Source organism: Lepidochelys olivacea (genome assembly GCF_965140295.1).
Source record: "Lepidochelys olivacea isolate rLepOli2 genome assembly, chromosome: 4".
NCBI lineage: Eukaryota > Metazoa > Chordata > Testudines > Cheloniidae > Lepidochelys > Lepidochelys olivacea.
In genome coordinates this window covers 141,291,961-141,309,900 of record NC_140414.1, presented here as the reverse complement: position 1 = coordinate 141,309,900, position 17,940 = coordinate 141,291,961, and the positions used below count along the sequence as shown (strand labels likewise).

The 17,940-nt window shown below is 44.5% G+C and overlaps 1 long non-coding RNA gene across 1 annotated transcript in view; it reads left to right on the top strand.

Annotated features, from left to right (window-relative positions):
* The window catches only part of LOC311519810, a 38,092-nt gene that overhangs the window by 2,007 nt on the left and 18,145 nt on the right, over window positions 1-17,940 (top strand). The window contains exon 2 of the long non-coding RNA XR_014711387.1: window positions 7,950-8,066. This is a non-coding gene — a long non-coding RNA (uncharacterized lncRNA). The remainder of the gene's footprint in view (window positions 1-7,949; window positions 8,067-17,940) is intronic.

The following is a 17,940-nucleotide window of genomic DNA, read 5'->3' as shown; positions in this document are numbered from 1 at the left end:
TGGTGAGGCCTCATCTGGAGTACTGTGTCCAGTTTTGGGACCCACACTACAAAGAGGATGTGGAAAAATTGGAAGGAGTCCAGCGAAGGGCAACAAAAATGATTAGGGGACTGGAACACATGACTTATGAGGAGAGGCTGAGGGAACTGGGATTGTTTAGTCTGCGGAAGAGAAAAATGAGTGGGGATTTGACAGGTGCTTTCAACTACCTGAAAGGGGGTTCCAAAGAGGATGGATCTAGACTGTTCTCAGTGGTAGCAGATGACAGAACAAGGAGTAATGGTCTCAAGTTGCAATGGGGGAGGTTTAGGTTGGATATTAGGAAAAACTTTTTCACTAGGAGGGTGGTGAAACACTGGAATGCGTTACCTAGGGAGGTGGTAGAATCTCCTTCCTTAGAAGTTTTTAAGGTCAGGCTTGACAAAGCCCTGGCTGGGATGATTTAATTGGGGATTGGTCCTGCTTTGAGCAGGGGGTTGGACTAGATGACCTCCTGAGGTCCCTTCCAACCCTGATATTCTATGATTCTATGCAGGGTCCTAGAGCTCGGGCCCCAGCTTGGGCTCCAATGTATGCACCATAATTAAACAGCCTCTTAGCCTGAGTCCTGCTGACCCTGACTCAGCTGGTACGGGCCAGCCGTGGGTTTTTAATTGCAGTGTACATGTTCATATTCTCTGTGTGTATATAAAGTCTGCTGCAGTTTCCATGGTATGCATCCGATGAAGTGAGCTGTAGCTCACGAAAGCTCATGCTCAAATAAATTGGTTAGTCTCTAAGGTGCCACAAGTACTCCTTTTCTTTTCACATATTTCAAGGGACCATTCAAGGTGAAGTGCCTTATTAATGCTCCCTCCAGTCATAGGGCAGAAAGAAAGGGAAGGGAAAAAAAGGCAGCTTGTCAAGGTGCTGGCGGTGGTGGGAAGGTTGTTAGTGGGTTATAGTTTTTGTAATAAGCTGTAAATCCAGTGTCTCTATTCAGTCCATGATTTTTAATATCTATAAAAGTTACCATTTTAAACTCCCAGGCTTGTCTTTTGAGGATGTTGTGGTGCTGTGCCGTTTTCCTTTGAGAATGAGGCCTGAGAGGTCAGATACAGGGTGGTCATTGTGTAAAAAGGGTTCACCCACAGGTGAGCTCTCCACAGACATAGGGCTTGTCTACCCTGGCAATTTACAGCACTGCAACTTTCTCGCCTGGGGTGTGAAAAAACAGCCCCCTGAGCACTGCAAGTTTCAGCACTGTAAAGTGCCAGTGTAGGCAGTGCCCCAGCGCTGGGAGCCGCGGCCCTCGTGGAGGTGGCTCTGCAGCGACCACACAAGCCACATTAAAGCGCTGCGCGTTGCCAGTGTAGACTAGCCCCAAGACGTACCAACCCAAAGTGGCAACAGACCCTGGCAGAACAGCAGATGCAAAACCTGCAGATATCTCTCCGCTGCTAGAGTGATCAACACCTACCACAACCCACCTTTCAAGGGGTCCTACACATGCCTACTTAGGCATCTGAAGAAGTGTTTTTTTACCCACTAAAGCTTATGCCCAAATTAAAGACTAACAGATTTAAGTGCCGCCGGACTCCTCGTTGTTTTTGTGGATACAGACTAACACGGCTACCCCTCTGATACTTGATGCCTACTGAGGGTAATCAGACATCCTGATATTAGGGGTTTTGTCTTATATGCACAACGATACGCTGACCCCATCCCGAGGAAAAAAAAGTGTTCCAGTTTTTCACACTTGCTATCTGGTCAGCCTGTGCCTATCAAAACAAATGGTGTACCTTATCCAGCCCAGTAAATGCCCCACTAACAGCTATGTGGGTGAAACCAGACAGTCACTGCACTTGCAAATGAACTCACACAGAAAAACAATAAAAAGACAAGAATACCGTATCACCTTCTTACAACAATCTGTAACCCACTAACAACCCCCTTCCCAAGCAGCCTTTTTCCCCCTTCCTTCCTTCCTCTCTCCCTTCTTCCCCCCATGACTGGAGGGTTGTTAGTGGGCCACTTCACCTTGAATGGCCTTGAAATATGTAAAAAGAAAAGGAGGACTTGTGGCACCTTAGAGGCTAACAAATTTATTTGAGCATAAGCTTTCTTGAGCTACAGCTCACTTCATTGGAATGCATTCCAATGAAGTGAGCTGTAGCTCAAGAAAGCTTATGCTCAAATAAATTTGTTAGCCTCTAAGGTGCCACAAGTCCTCCTTTTCTTTTTGCGGATACAGACTAACAGGGCTGCTACTCTGAAACTTGAAATATGTGTTAACTACATACGCTGAATAATTTGCACCACCTTGTAGTTAGCTGTGACACTCTGAGTATGTTTCCCACATGTGAGGAAGAACTCTGTGTAAGCTCGAAAGCTTGTCTGTCTCAAAACAGAAGTTGGTCCAATAAAAGATATCATCTCACTCACCTTGTCTCTCTAATATCCTGGGGCCAACATGGCTACAACAGCACTACATGGGACCCAACAGGGTTTTTGGGACCCCAACCCATCCTGCACCTAGCACTTGTGGATCCATCCTCTCTGAAAAAAATGGAATAAACCCATTGGAACATGTATGGATGGTAACCCTATGCATCATAGTAAGAACAACAGGGAAATGTGCATGCTCTTAGCATTATGTGCCTTTAATAACACACTCCTTAAATAACATTAAGTAACAGATCATCATCCCCGTCTTTGAAGACAACTAAGGTTCTATTGCATCACAACGTTCTTAGAGGGAAGTGGGGAAATAGGAGTGTAAGGAGGTTTTCAGAGCAGTGCATCAGCATGATGTCACGATGCTAGGGTGTATGCACCAAAAGTACCAGGATGTGAATGAAGCTGACTCCATTTTTGCCAATAGTAGGTACTTCTGTGCTCTACCCTTCCCCTACCCCCGCCTCCTGAAAAAGGAAAAAGTTGCTTAGATGGAAAGATACATCTGAAGCCAGATTTCAATAGGATCACAAAGTTATATAAAACAGTGATAGAAGAGCCTTTGAGACTATTAACCAGATTGGTCAACTAGCGGGCCCTAAGCATAGTTTTTGTGCATTTAGCCCAGACCCTCAAAGATATTTACGCTTCTAGCTTCCATTGATTTAGGAGCCTAAACACCTTTGAGGATCTGGGCCTCAGTAACTGTGGCTGCAAACAGTATCTTGTTTCTTCCCAGAAGCCAACGTTATACCTGGCTGTCTCCCTGGAACCAGTTCAGCACACTGTGTTTTTTATGCAGTGCAGCTGGCCCTCCCAGTCATGCCACTGTAACCAGTGTGGCCAGTCCTCCTTCCTCCCTGCTGTCTGTGCAGTAGGATGTTGTCCCACAGGTTCTAATGCCACTCTTTGTGTATGCTCTGCTGAGGCAGTATGGGATGACTGCCCATATTTTCCAAGAATGCACTGTTGTAGCATGGGGAGACAGATGCCCAAATGTTGTCTAGCCACAGATACAGACAGAGCAGTTACAGTGTGGACACCACTCTAAACCATGTTTTTTACTGGCCCAGAGGAGAGTTTCACAAACTGATTACAAAACTCTGCTTGAGGTAGTTGTGGGGAGAGGGCCTTAGGTTGACCATACATGCATGTTTAAATTTAATGTTCAGCTATTCCCAGTCTAGCACTGTTGGTAGAGAGATTCAGGTTTATTTTATTTTGATTCTGCTGATCTTTAGCCATAGACATCTGTGCAATCCATGGCCTTCTAAGTGGGAATCTGCTGCTCATTAATTTTCTTCCAGGTAGGGCATTAGAACATCCCTTCAGAATATTTAAGATGCCCATAGTTAGGTGTTGTCGTTGTGTGCTGTAAGCATGCACCCTCCCTGAGATGTATGTAGCACAGAAGCCAATCCCACTACAAAGAAACAACTTTGTAAGGATTAAGCCACTCATCTGGAGCACCTACTCTAGGTTTCACACTAATTGTGGCTTCCAGCAGCTTGGAGCAGTTGCAAAGGGAAAACACCATGCTCTGTGCAGGCTCTTCATTGTAACATCTGATACCTCATGAACATATCCACAAAACAGCTGGTGAAGTAGGGGAATCTCCCCATCTAAGACGTCTGGAGGTGAGGCACGGAGATTGACTAAAGTGCCCAAGGACACATAGGGAGTCTGTGGCAGAGCCGGGATTTGAACCTGTCTCCTGAGTCCCACTGTAGTACGTTAACCAACTTTTCAATCACTGGCAATGTTTAAATCCAGGTTGGATGTTTTCTAATAGATCTGCCCAGCTCAAACAGTGATTGATTCAGGGAAGTTCTCCAGAAAGGCCAGTTAAACCCCAAATAGCGATGCTAAGATGGAAGAGTGCAAAGGTTAATGAAATCAGGCTCTGCTGAAAAATGTTTGGGCTAAAGCAGAAGATTGGTATCCGTTCCTAGCTTTGCCACACACTGACTTGGTGATCTTGGGAAGTCATTTCCCTCTGGGTACCTCAGTTTCCTTTATCTGTAAATCTAGTGTAATGGTACTTCCCTAGCTCCCAGGGATGTTGTGAAACTTAATTCAAGGATGGTTGTTACAGTGCTTTGATGTACATGGATGAATGTTGCGACAGCATTACTTTGGTTGTAATACGCAGATTCTCCTTCAAAGAGGCTTGGCAGGACTGAACTCATACAGAGCTAGTGACTGCTCCCCAAATGAGTTATTGCAGTGTTTCCCAAACTTGGGATGCTACTTGTTCAGGAAAAGCCCCTGCTGAGCTGGGCCAGTTTGTTTACCTGCCACGTCCACAGGTTTGGCCGATTGCGGCTCCCACTGGCCGCAGTTCGCCGCTGTAGGCCAATGGAGGCTGCGGGAAGCTGCGTGGGCTGAGGGACAAATTGGCCGCCACTTTCTGCAGACCCCATTGGCCTGGAGCGGCGAACCATGGCCAGTGGGAGCTGCGATCGGCCGAACATGCGGACGCAGCAGGTAAACAAATTGGCCCGGCCCGCCAGGGGCTTTCCCTGAACAAATGGTATCCCAGGTTTGGGAAACACTGAGTTATTGTTTATAAATTGCTCAGCCTTATCTCACCAAACCCAGCTCAGGACATGACAACATTCCAAGCACTTCTTTCTTCCCAGAGATGGAGATGTTGTTTCCTGGTGACAAATAGTCACACAGATCTTGCTTTAGCCGGATGTTTTACTAGAGCAGACAGGCATGGAGTGAATGTCAGGACAGTCCACAGCTCACTAATGTTAGCAGGTCCTGGGCTTGCTTTGCATCTTATGTATTTTACTGTAACTGGATGAATTCCTTCAAACTTGCTCTTCAGACAACTTCACCACAGTGATCATAGAACCGTTGAGCTTGGATACACTGGGGTTAATCTGGTTTCTGCATGCAGGAATTAGGGAAGGTGAATCTTAGGTGAAATTCACCAGGGAAGAGGAACTTTATCCACCAGGGCTTCATCATAAGCAGCATCAGCACTGAAGAATCTGTACATCTCCTGGATGTCCTGGCTCCAGCTAGCTCTGGATCTTCCAGCAAAAGAGAGGTTGCAAGTGGTGGCAAGGGCTGCTGAGATCTCATTTCCGAGGGGAGGAGACATTGTCACCTGGAGTTTGCAGGCTGAATTCCATGCTGGAAATGAATGGGGCCCTATATCTTCTAGCTAAGATGTTCTTTTATAGATGAATTTTAAAAAGCCTCTTTAACAGTATAATGAACATATTAAACTCTGTTTCAGCTGGTTTCCCTGCCCTCTTTAACAGTATAATGAACATATTAAACTCTGTTTCAGCTGGTTTCCCTGCCACGCGTATCCTTTTGCCTGAACCCAATACCCTGCCTTTGCTAATGATGATGGCAGCACAGCGTTTTCTTCCTGCCACCCTCCTAGAAATTGTTGGAGGTCATCTGTCCTCAAAGAGCAAGCTAGTCTCCTTGTGAAAACAAACTATTCATTGTCTTTTTCAAAACCAGAAAACGAGCTATTTGCTGTCTTTTTCAAAACCAACAGATCTTGTTTTCAAAAGGTCTGCAGCCCAGGTGATTGCAAAAACCTATGTACAATTGCATGCCTGATTTGCATACCTGAAAATCATCTGATTGCTTAAATACTACAGTGTTAGGTGCTACAGGAAATCCTGTTAAGACTTTGGGCAAGCGGTCATGGTAATTGCATCTGCAAATTAGGAGCATAATTGCACACCTGACAACTTAAAGATCCGGTCAGTACTTTCCCCTTTGTCTTCAAAAACAAACCGTTGATCCCACCCTCACTGCCTAATTGTTGTTTGAAACAATAATTGAAAGTCCCATGAGAGTGATTTTTAACAAACTGATTTTAACGCGCTTCACCGAGCTCCATCAGGAGAGAGAAAGTTCTCTGACCTTCCACAGACTCCACCCCTACAAGTCTCCAACTGTAAATAAAGTGACAACACACTCAATCAGTGAAACATCAGATAACAAGCATTACCTCATCAGAACAGATTCCCATTGGCTTGATTATACTTTGAGGACATGTCAATTTTTCAAAAGGAGTACTTGTGCCACCTTAGAGACAAACAAATGTATTGGTCTCTAAGGTGCCACAAGTACGCCTTTTCTTTTTGCAGATACAAACTAACACGGCTGCTACTCTGAAAAAAGATCAGAACGCTCTCCCTTCCAAATCAGGCCTCAAAGCCAGCAGAGAAATGTAAGGGCTCCACAGCTGCCTTAGGCAGGTGGGGGGCAGAGTTTGGGGGTGCGGGTTCTGGACACCACCCAAATTTCTACAAACCTGCCACCCCTGTTATTAATCTCTCCTTGTACGGAAGCTGATCCATACCCCTAATCATTTTTGATGCCCTTTTCTGAACCTTTTCAAATTCTAATATATCTTTTTTGAGATGGGGTGATCACAACTGCATGCAGTATTCAAGATGTGAGCGTACCATGGATTTATATAGAGGCAATATGATATTTTCTGTCTTCTTATCTATCCCTTCCTTAATGATTCCCAACATTCTGTTCGATTTTTTGACTGCCACTTCACATTGAGTGTTTTCAGAGAACTATCCACAATGACTCCAAGATCTCTTTCTTGAGTGGTAACAGCCAATTTAGACCCCATGTAACAAAGTAGTTCCTTAGGAGGGCAGATCAATCTTTGCTTGTTGTTGGTTGGTATGACTAGAAAGCAGTAGTCACAAGGTAAAGAAGATTCAAAAGAGAAGGTTCTTCACTGTATTTAACATACAACATCCCTGGGTAAATTAGAACAGCAAATGTAGGAAAGTCAGGAGTAAACATAGTACAGAAGGAAAACACTTTATATATAGGGAAGCTGTTAAAAATAGCTGGTAAGGCAAATGCATGCTTGTTGGCACTACATAGGCTTGGAAGAATTAGAATTTTATCGATAAGTGTCTGTAACTGTCAATTTTACTGTACACACACAAAGTGACAAACAAATATTTCCATTAATAATCATTGAAATTTACAGATAGGCCATTTACGGTGACCTAACCAAGCGCGGTATCTAAACTGACACTTTGTCGATATAACTTTGCCGCAAATAGCTCTACACCTCTCGTTGAGGTGGTTTTATTTTGTTGGCAAAGCAGGAGAGTTTTGCCAGTGGAAGGAGCAGTGTAGTGTGTACACCGCCACTGTTTTGCTGATGAAAGCTGCCTTTTGTCGACAAAACTCTGTAGTATAGACAAAGCCCAAGGCTCTGTCCCAGTTCCTGTAGCATATAGTCTTATACAAGGAATTGCCATTAATTTAATTTTGATCCTAGAAAATAACACTCCTTTCTGATGTAGCTATGCTGGTACAACTTTTTAAGTGTAGCCCCAGCCTGTGTGTTCCCATTCCTTCCACAGCCCCAGCCTGTGTGTTCTCTCTCTCTGTTTGTTAGTGTAGATGACCGACAATTGGAAATAATGACTCCTGGAGCTGAACACCGAGGGAACTTTATGCCTGGTAACGCCTCCTTTTGTGTTGGTTTTTCATAGCATTTGGTGTTGAACTCATGGGATCTGGATTTCTGTCCTGTCATGTGATGGTCGGCGGATGGTGAAAGGACCAGGCTACATTGATGTGTTAAGGTATCACTGGCAGCTGGTTCATAGGTAAAGATCGTCATATAGTTGGTTATGACTGCTGATGCTGCTTGGGGAGGGGGAAAAAGCAAATAAAAAGAAGGGGCCAAATTCATCTTGACTGCAGTCAGCTGTCTAGGGGTCAGTGTGACCTATGGGCCTTTGTTTAAACATAGCTAAGACTCAGAAAAGAGATAATTGGTCATCTACTCTCCTATCCCTTAAATAGCAGCATGGGTCAGTGGGTAGCTCCTTAGACTGGGATCCAGGCGTCCTGGGTTCTGTTTCTAATGACCTTGTTTGTAAACTCTTTGGGGCAGCAGCTGTTGCTTTGTGTGTGTCCAAAGCCTGAAATCACACTCTGTAAGCACTATGATAAAATAAACAATAATCTAGGGCTGTCAATTGGTTGTTAAAATTAATCATAAGAATGGCCATACTGGGTCAGACCAAAGGTCCATCCAGCCCAGTATCCTGTCTACTGATAGTGGCCAATACCAGGTGCCCCAGAGGGAGAGAACAGGTAATGATCAAGTGATCTCTCTCCTGCCATCCATCTCACCCTCTGACAAACAGAGTCTAGGGACACTGTTCCTTACCCGTCCTGGCTAATAGCCATTAATAGACTTAACCTCCATGAATTTATCCAGTTCTCTTTTAAACCCTATTATAGTCCTAGCCTTCACAACCTCCTCAGGCAAGGAGTTCCACAGGTTGACTGTGCGCTCTGTGAAGAAGAACTTCCTTTTATTTGTTTTAAACCTGCTGCCCATTAATTTCATTAAGTGGCCCCTAGTTCTTATATTATGGGAACAAATAAATAACTTTTCCTTATTCACTTTCTCTACACCACTCATGATTTTATATACCTCTGTCAGATCCCCCGTTAGTCTCCTCTTTTCCAAGCTGATTAATTGTACTATTAAACAATAATAGAATACCATTTATTTATGTATTTTGGATGTTTTCTACATTTTCAAATATATTAATTTCAGTTACAACACAGAATATAAAGTGTACAGTGCTTACTTTATATTTATTTTTGATTACAAGTATTTGCACTGAAATCCCCCCAAATTGTATTTTTCAGTTCACCTAATACAAGTACTGTAGTGCAATCTCTTTATCATGAAAGTTGAACTTACAAATGTAGAATTATGTAAAAACAAAAAGCATTCAAAAATAAAACAATGTAAAATTTTAGAGCCTGCAAGTCCACTCAGTCCTACTTCTTGTTCAGCCAATTGCTCAGACAAATAAGTTTGTTTACATTTGCAAGAGATACTGCTGCCCACTTCTTGTTTCCAGTGTCACCTGAAAATGAGAACAGGCATTCTCATGGCACTGTTGTAGCCAGCGTCACAAGATATTTACATGCCAGATGTGCTAAAGATTCACATGTCCCCTTCATGCTTCAACCACCATTCCAGGGGACATGCGTCCATACTGGTGACGGGTTCTGCTCGATAACAATCCAAAGCAGTGCGGACCGATGCATGTTCATTTTCATTATCTGAGTCAGATGCCACCAGCAGAAGGTTGATTTTCTTTTTTGGTCGTTTGGGTTCTGTAGTTTCCACATCGGAGTGTTGCTCTTTTAAGACTTCTGAAAGCATGCTTCACACCTCATCCCTGTCAGATTTTGGAAGGCAGTTCAGATTCTTAAACCTTGGGGTGAGTGTTGTAGCTATCTTTAGAAATCTCACACTGGTACCTTCTTTGCATTTTGTGAAATCTGCAGTGAAAGTGTTCTTAAAATGAACAACATGTGCTGGGTCATCATATGAGACTGCTATAACATGAAATATGTGGCAGAATGCGGGTAAAACTGAGCAGGAGACATTCAGTTCTCTCCCAAGGAGTTCAGTCACAAGTATAATTAACGCATTATTTTTTTAACGAGTGTCATCAGCATGGAAGCATGTCTTCTGGAATGATGCCCAAGTATGAAGGGGCATATGAATGTATAGCATATCTGGCACATTAAATACCTTGCAATGCTGGCTACAAAAGTGCCATGCAAATGCCTGTTCTCACTTTCTGGTGATGTAAATAAGAAGAGGGCAGCATTATCTCCTGTAAATGTAAACAAACTTGTTTGTCTTAGCGATTGGCTGAACAAGAAGTGGGACTGAGTGGATTTGTAGGCTCTGAAGTTTTACATTGTTTTGTATTTGAGTGCAGTTATGTAACAAAAAAAAAGTACATTTGCAAATTGCACTTTCACGACAAAGAGATTGCACGACAGTGCTTGTATGAGGTGAATTGAAAAATACTATTTCTTTTGTTTATTGTTTTTACAGTGCAAATATTTGTAATAAAAACAATATACACTTTGATTTCAATTACAACACAGAATACAAGATATGTGAAAATGTAGAATAACATCCAAAATGTTGAATAAATTTCAATTGGTATTCTATTGTTGAACAGTTTGATTAAAACTGTGATTAATTGCAATAATGTTTTTAATTGCGAGAGTTAACTGTGATTAATCGACAGCCCTACAATAATCTAATTTCCCCTACCAATGAAGGATTATGTCAAGATAGTGCTGACACAGCAGAAATAGGATTAATCAGAAGACTGCCAGCATGTTTGAAGGGGATAGCGGCTTCTAACCTCAGGCTACATGAGTTATGCTGGGTGGTTTTATCTAATGAAATCTTTTTAGTGCTGTGGGAATCCCAGCTCAGACAAGAGAGGGACTTGCCAAAACACGCCTGAGATGTGCTTACGCTGAACAAACAGAGTGTAAAGACTTGTGAGGATGACTTGTAACACTAATACCCATTGACAAAACTGATCTCCCTAATCTTTGCTAAATGCCCACAGTGAACTGGTTATATTGAGCTTTACATATTGGCCAATCCTAAATGTTCATTGATGAAGCTTGGAGCTAGGTCCTGTCAGTGGGAATGGTACAAGGAGTAGGAATGCTCACACTTAGCTATTGGCCATGAATTTGAATTAAAGCTCTTCTTCTCTTGCAGTACCCAAAGCTTTCCCACATCTGGGAACATATGCAAACCTGGGGCATATTTGTAGGCCCAGTAAGTTGCTCAGGCAGCTTTAGGTTAAGCCCAGCTGTGATATCACCGAATGGTGGCAGCTTTTGGGGGCTGCCAGAGGTTGCGCATGCTGCCTTTGCCCTGCATTTCTTTTTTATTCATTTTAACAGAAGCGAAGGTTTGACCCTTTATTAATAAATGGTTAATCCTGGGGTAGTAAGTAGAGACAGCTGTAGCACCAAGTTGCACTGAATCGCATCGTCTTCAATGCACTGCATTTAAAATGTTCATGCACAGGAGCCAAGAAAGCAAATGGGGCAGCCCAGACTCACCAGTTTCTCCCAGGCAAGTTCCTTAGCACCGTAAGTGCGGAGCGCAGGAAATGCCCCGGCCCTTTCAGGTATCGAAGGGGTAGCCGTGTTCGTCTGGATCTGTAAGAGTGGCACAGAGTCCTGTGGCACCTTATAGACTAAGTCTATAAGGTGCCACAGGACTCTTTGACCTTTCAATGTTCTCCGAGTCCAGTTTTTACAATTCCATGCCGAAAAAAAGGAGGTGTGTCCACTTCAAGAGAGCAGGGGCATCCCAGGCCCGCATGGATTCCTGAAGCTGCCATTGGTTCGGAGGACACAAGTGGTGATGCAAAGTTTTCAAAGGGGAGGAAACATCAGGATAATACATTAGAGCAGAGCTGCAGCTCTGCTAGAATGCAGGTCGAGAGTCACTTACTGTTTAAAAGATGCTTATTCTAAGTGCTCTAAAACCCACCTGGTGATTCACAGGGCCCTGAAATTTGCTGCGCGCCATTAGAGGTGTAGAGTAAGGATAGTGGTCCAAATTTGGGGTCATTTGAGTAAGGGGTTCCTGAGATAGAGCCCACTAAAAAGCCACATCTTTACAAAATCACTTGGTGGTTCTAACTTTTTTTGTGCACCCTGAGGGCTCATATTATTGCTGTGATCCTCCTCACACCGATCTTTTTAGTATAAAAAGTCACTTGCTTGGTGCACTGGAGAGCTCTGAACAGAGTCAGCTAACAGGAGAGCTTCAGAGGGAATTGCTGTGGACTCTGTGCATGGAGGTAGCAGGACTTGGGGAGTGGTTCATTTGGTCCCTCTGTTGGTGGTTTGTTTGATTTTGTTCCCTGTGTGTGAATGGCATTGCTAGGCTGTGTAAGGACCTAAGACAGGTCTGTTTGTTGGTGTCTTGGTAAAGGCTGCAAGGCTCTCACCCTGGGAGCTTTGATCAGCCCTGCTGTTTGAAGTTGGGGTGGGGGGTGCGGAGACTGGAGCTGATACGCACCACTGGTTCAAGGCTCAGTTCTTCCAAGGGAGGTCTAGTGATGAGACAGGGATGCAGCAGGCAGGGCTGTTCTGCAGTGCCCCCTTCAGGGACACAAGCAGTACAGTGTCCGGTTTCCCCTGCCCCCTTAGTCTGCAGCCTTTGGCCACCTGCTTGAGGCTGGGTAGCCTGCGCCATAAGCTTGGCATCAGTCTCTAAACAAAAATAGCAACTCTGGAGTCAGCTGTCTGCACTTTTAAACACGCGCGTAGTTTCGGCACTTAAGGCCAGGCCTTGGCCTGGGTCAGCACTCAAGGGCTCCTTCCCATCCCAATCTCACCCACCTCTGCCCCTGAGCAAAAACAAGCAAGCCTTCTTAATGGGCCTGGTGGTTCCTGATTGGTAAATATTTGCTCCTGGCACATATAGGCCTCTGGAGGACTGTCTCGTTGGTTGCCCAATCCGAGTGGATTTTCCTTGGGCAGGGAGTGTCTGGGTGCTGGTGTCTCCAGAGAAAGCCTGATAGACCCCATCACAGGGTTCACTGTAGAAGGAGGAAACTGCAGCATCTCAGCTACCGCTCTGGTACCTGTTGGCAAAAGGTGACCTTTTAATGACAACCCAGATTCAGGCCCACCAGTGTCAGCTGGAGCCCAGGGTGCTCAGCATCCCCCTCCCCACAGGATCATGGGCCCGGTGATCCTGACCAGAGCAGGCTCTCCCTGCGCCAGTAGGACTGCGATGGCGGCAGCAGGCGGGCAGGGCACTGAGTGCCACCAGCTCCCCACCCTGGGGAGAGGGAGAGGCCCACAGGGAGGCGCTGATTGATGGGCTGGCAGTGCGTCCCAGGCCTGCGCCAGCCACGCTGCCCCCCACCTCCTGTGGGTATCCCAGCCACAGATATCCCCTGCAGGACCCCTCAATACCTTCTCCAGTGCCCCACAATATCCCTCCCAGTACACACCCACCCTTCCAGCACCCCCCAAATATCCACTCCAATGCCGTCCAATGCCCCCTCCCTGTAGAGAGACACCCCTTCAGTAGCCCCCTAACTGTACCCTCCTCGCAGCAGTGTCCTCTATTTGGAACTTGAAATATGGTAACCCTAGGGGTGGCTCCGTTCTCACAGCCTCGGGTTCCAGTGCAGGTGGGAGCAAGTTCGCCCTTCTAGCAGCAGCTGCCTGCTCCCAGTGGCTGGGCTGGGCACCGCAGCCAACCTTGGGCTGTATGGCCGTGAGCCTGGCAGCCCTGGCCGGGGACAGGGAAGCCAATGGGAGCAAGGGACAGTTCCGCTCTGCACATAAGGCATGTGGGGAGAGTGACTCAGCTGCAATGGGAGGTCCCTGGGTGGCGAGCAGGGTGTGACTGGACAGCTGAGAGGCAGGGGCCCAAGGGGGATGAGTACTGCAGGGAGCATCATAGGGAGCAGCTCATGACAGCTGGGTTCTGTGGGCCGGGGCCGGCTCCAGCGGTTGCGTTGGCCAGCGCCGGGCTCCTTCGGGACAGAGCCAAGAGTGTGTCGGGGCGCACCTTGGAGCTGTGTCGCCCCCCTGCCTGGGGAGCACTCAGCCGTGCAGAAGTGGTCTGGCTTGGGAAGCCGGGCAGGGAGGGCTGCCGGGCAGCCAGCCAGTGCCCCAACTCCCAAAGTGTGGAAACCCAGGGGCCCAAGCATCTCCCATCAGCTTCTGATCTGCCGGCTCCAGGTAGGAGGCAGTGGTTTTCAAACTGTGGGGTGCGTTCCCCTAGGAAGACATACTCTACAGTTTGAAAACCATTGTGCTAAACGGAAAGCAGAAATCTGGGGGGGGGCACATGACCCCACATGTCCCCCGCCCCACATGTCACCTTTAGGAGGTGCAAATGTGCTTGCTCACCCCAGGTGGTAAAATGCTTAGTTATTGCTCTGGAAGAGCACTACTGACTGCATCCCCAACACTTGCTGCAGCAGTTTCTCTCTGCTCCTTGGAGAACTCCTGTCCTGATATGGAGTAGGCATGTCCTGGCTTAGCAAGGAAGATCTAACCAGATCACAGCGCCAGGTGAGATAGCTGCCGTCAGGCACTAGGGTGCCAATGTTTGTTGTAGGCACCTCATACCAAACATAGGGGCAGTGAATGCATTTGCTTGGATAATAAGGACTGCACAAACAGGCCTTTAGTTTTTTACTTTGACACAATGACACCAAAATAACAAGCGGATTTTAAAAAGAACATGTAAAACAACCAACAAAGTGTTACCAAACCAGCTACTTCTGACTGTACCACCTACCACCCCACACTGGAACCCATATGGGGTCTCATCAAACAACTACAATCCATACTTGATGGGGACCCCATCCTGAAAGAAATCTTTCCTGAACCTCCTCTTCTGGCCTTCAAACAACCCCCAACCTCATCAGCAGAAGCAAGCTCCAAGGGTGGATTTGATTTAAATCAAATTGATTTAAATCACTTGTCAGGAAGACTCGATTTAATCATGGGTTTCTACATAAAAGTGCATTCTTGTTGGTTGTTATAACCTTAATTCATATTCTTCACAACTCAGATAGATATAGGTTTCATTTTTAGAAGGTACATATTCTACATTTTTAAAGAGATTTATTTCGAAAACTTTTCAGATTAGTTTTGCAGCTATATCAGAAAACGAATGCTTGTTTGATTATTTCATTTACCAAAGGTAATTGAAGCAGATATTTATGAAGTCATTGGGAGGTGAACTATCTCCAATTCAACAAGTTAATCATTAATATTTGGAGGATTTTCTTGCCATGCTGTATTAGGACGAGAACATCACTGGACAGACTTTTAAATTGTTTTATTTAACTAAAACAACAATGTTATGTATTCTGGATTTTTTTTCTTCAACAGCAAACATATAATATTTTAAACAAAACAAGCATATGAATTTTTGAATTTCGTTAAACATTCAAGTTTTTTAAAATCAGGTTTGTTTTTGTTAAAATTGTTTTTAACTAAAATAGTTAAATGAAATATTTTTTTTTTAAAAATTAAATCAACTATATCCTCCAGGTCAACATGAGAAACTTAAAATTTTGGCTTCTGCAGCTAACTCAGTCATCTTCACCTTCATTTTCCTGTTTGTTCATAATCTGGAAAAGAAAAATGAGCTTTCCTGCTTTTTCAGGTCCCAAATGATTTCTCAATTTGGAACGAATTAGTCCAAAGAAAGAAAATATTCTCTCTACACTGGCAGAAGAAGCTACTGCTGTTAAAAGTGAGATTATCACGTCAACAGTCTCTGAATCCAAGTGCTTAGTGACTTCCTCCAGTTCACTGGTGTGACTTTCTTTAAAACTATTATCAGCAAACATATATTTCTTGAATGGTTCACCCGTAGCTCTGAAGTTTATTGTAGTTGGCATTATGGAGGGATGATTGCTGGATGTCCATGTCACAGCCAACTCCTCTTCGTCAGCAGTTAAGGTTTGACCCTGGTACCGAGTATTGAGAATATTTGCAAGAAAATGAGCTGGAGACAGTGCTTGTCCCATTTGTTTTTTTAATGCTTGTAATTTAACTCTGTCATTGCATATTTCTCTTTTTAAGATCTCACTCAGTTCCTTCCAAATTTCAACAGCGTCAGCAATAAAACAGGTATTTCCCTGCATTTTGTTCAAGGCTACAGAAATAGGCTTCAGGGTACTCAGCATGTGTTCAACATTTCTCTTAAGCCCAACGCTGAGAACTTTGGCTGTGACAGTACCATCTATTCTTTCATGATTTTGTTCACAAAACTGTCATCAGATTAGGCCAGTTCTTGATTTCATGCTCAAAACAGTCCACTACTGAGTTCCATCGCAGGTCTTGTGGGAGAGTTAGCTTGGTTCCTCCCACTTTTTTCAGAGCAGCTGCTGCCAAGTGGTTGTTACGACAGTATTTTGCAATTTCAACAGCATTAGCCTTTATTTCTGGAACACTGAAGTCTTTGGCTAGGAGGTGCATCAAATGAGCACTGCAGCCGTATGTTATTAGCTTGGGACTCTCTTCTAAATAATTTCTTCTCATCTTGGATACATTTGCAGCATTGTGTGTGACCAAACTGTGTACTAGACATTTGAATTTTTTTTCAGTTTGTTATAGCTTTTACTGCTGCTACCTATAAGTATTCTGCTGTGTGTGCATTTCCTGATGTATCAATTGTTTCTGTAAGGAAGACATTCTTCTGTTGTCACACAAGCACATACAACAGGATCATTGTGGACATTGTTCCACCCATCAAGACTCAAGTTAACAATTTCACCCTCTAGACCTTTTGCACACTGCTCAATTTCTCTTTCATACACTTTATGCAGCAGTTTGCCTGTCTCATCTGCTGTTGGGTGGACTGTATCCTGGTCTTAATGACTGAACCATGTTAATGAAGTGTGGGTTCTCAATCATACGGAAAGGAGAGTTTGTTGCATAAACAAATCGGGCAATTTTGTCATCAGTTACCTCTTTTTGTAATCTGCAGGTTCTTATCACAAACTTATTTATGGTTGTTTCTGGGTGATGGAGTGGTTTTTTTTTTGTTTTGTTTTTTGCTACAGGTGATATCCTGTGGATATGTGATATACATGATGTGACTGAAACACTATCATTGGCAGATAACTCTGAAACTATAGAAAAATGATGGTGATCTTGAAGGTGGATAGTCTTCAAATCCTATATGTTGATGTTGCAGGCAGGAGTAAACCCCTTTAAGGCCCTGCCAAAATGCTGGCTGTATCCTGCTCTCTGTCCAGGAGCAGGGAGCCCAGCTGCAAGCCCTAATGAGGGCTGGCTCAGAGGAACATGCTAAGTTAAGTGCGGACAGCTGGGCTGAGGCATGAGATAGCTATAAAAGCCCTGGGCAAACGTCAGTGGGGAGGCTAGCCTGGGAGGAGATAGGAGGGTGGTATCGCTGTCTCCTTACCAAAGAAGGAAGCCGCAAACGCCAGGAGACCCTGGGGAGGGTCTGTGGGCCACTAGCTGTTGGGGAATCTGGGAACTGCACGAACACTGTAAATAAAGACACTTGGGTGATCCAGCAAAAGAAGGTGTGGAAGAGTCTTTATTACACCAGCCTAAACACAGGGCGCAGGCTCAAGAGGGAGAAAGCCTGCGGGGACCCTGTGACAGCTGAGGATGGATTCTCCTAAACAAAATAAGTCAGTGTAGTTATTTAATTATTATTACCACCCAGCTCATTTAGCATTACTCATTGTATTCCCTGTCAGTACCACTTCAAAGGTGAAATTGTAACAGGAAGATCTGCCTCTTTCAGCTAGTTATTTTTTATCCCAACTGCATCTAAAATGACAGTAGCATAGAGTAACAACTATATTTTTTGCTCAAACATGAGAATTCAAGAATAGTGCAGAAGGAATTTTGTATTTAACAATGACACTTTGTTAGTTTCCCAGACCTGAAGAAGAGATCTGTGTAGCTTGAAAGCTTGTCTCTCTCACCAACTAAAGTTGGTCCAATAAAAGATATTACGTCACCTGCCTTGTCTCCACCAGACCATTTGACTAATTGATTATTTAAAAAAACTGATAGTGTGTGTGTGTAAACAATCTGGCCAGTATTTTGGGAGCCTTGTGTTTAGGAGTCAGTTATTTTCCATTTTGT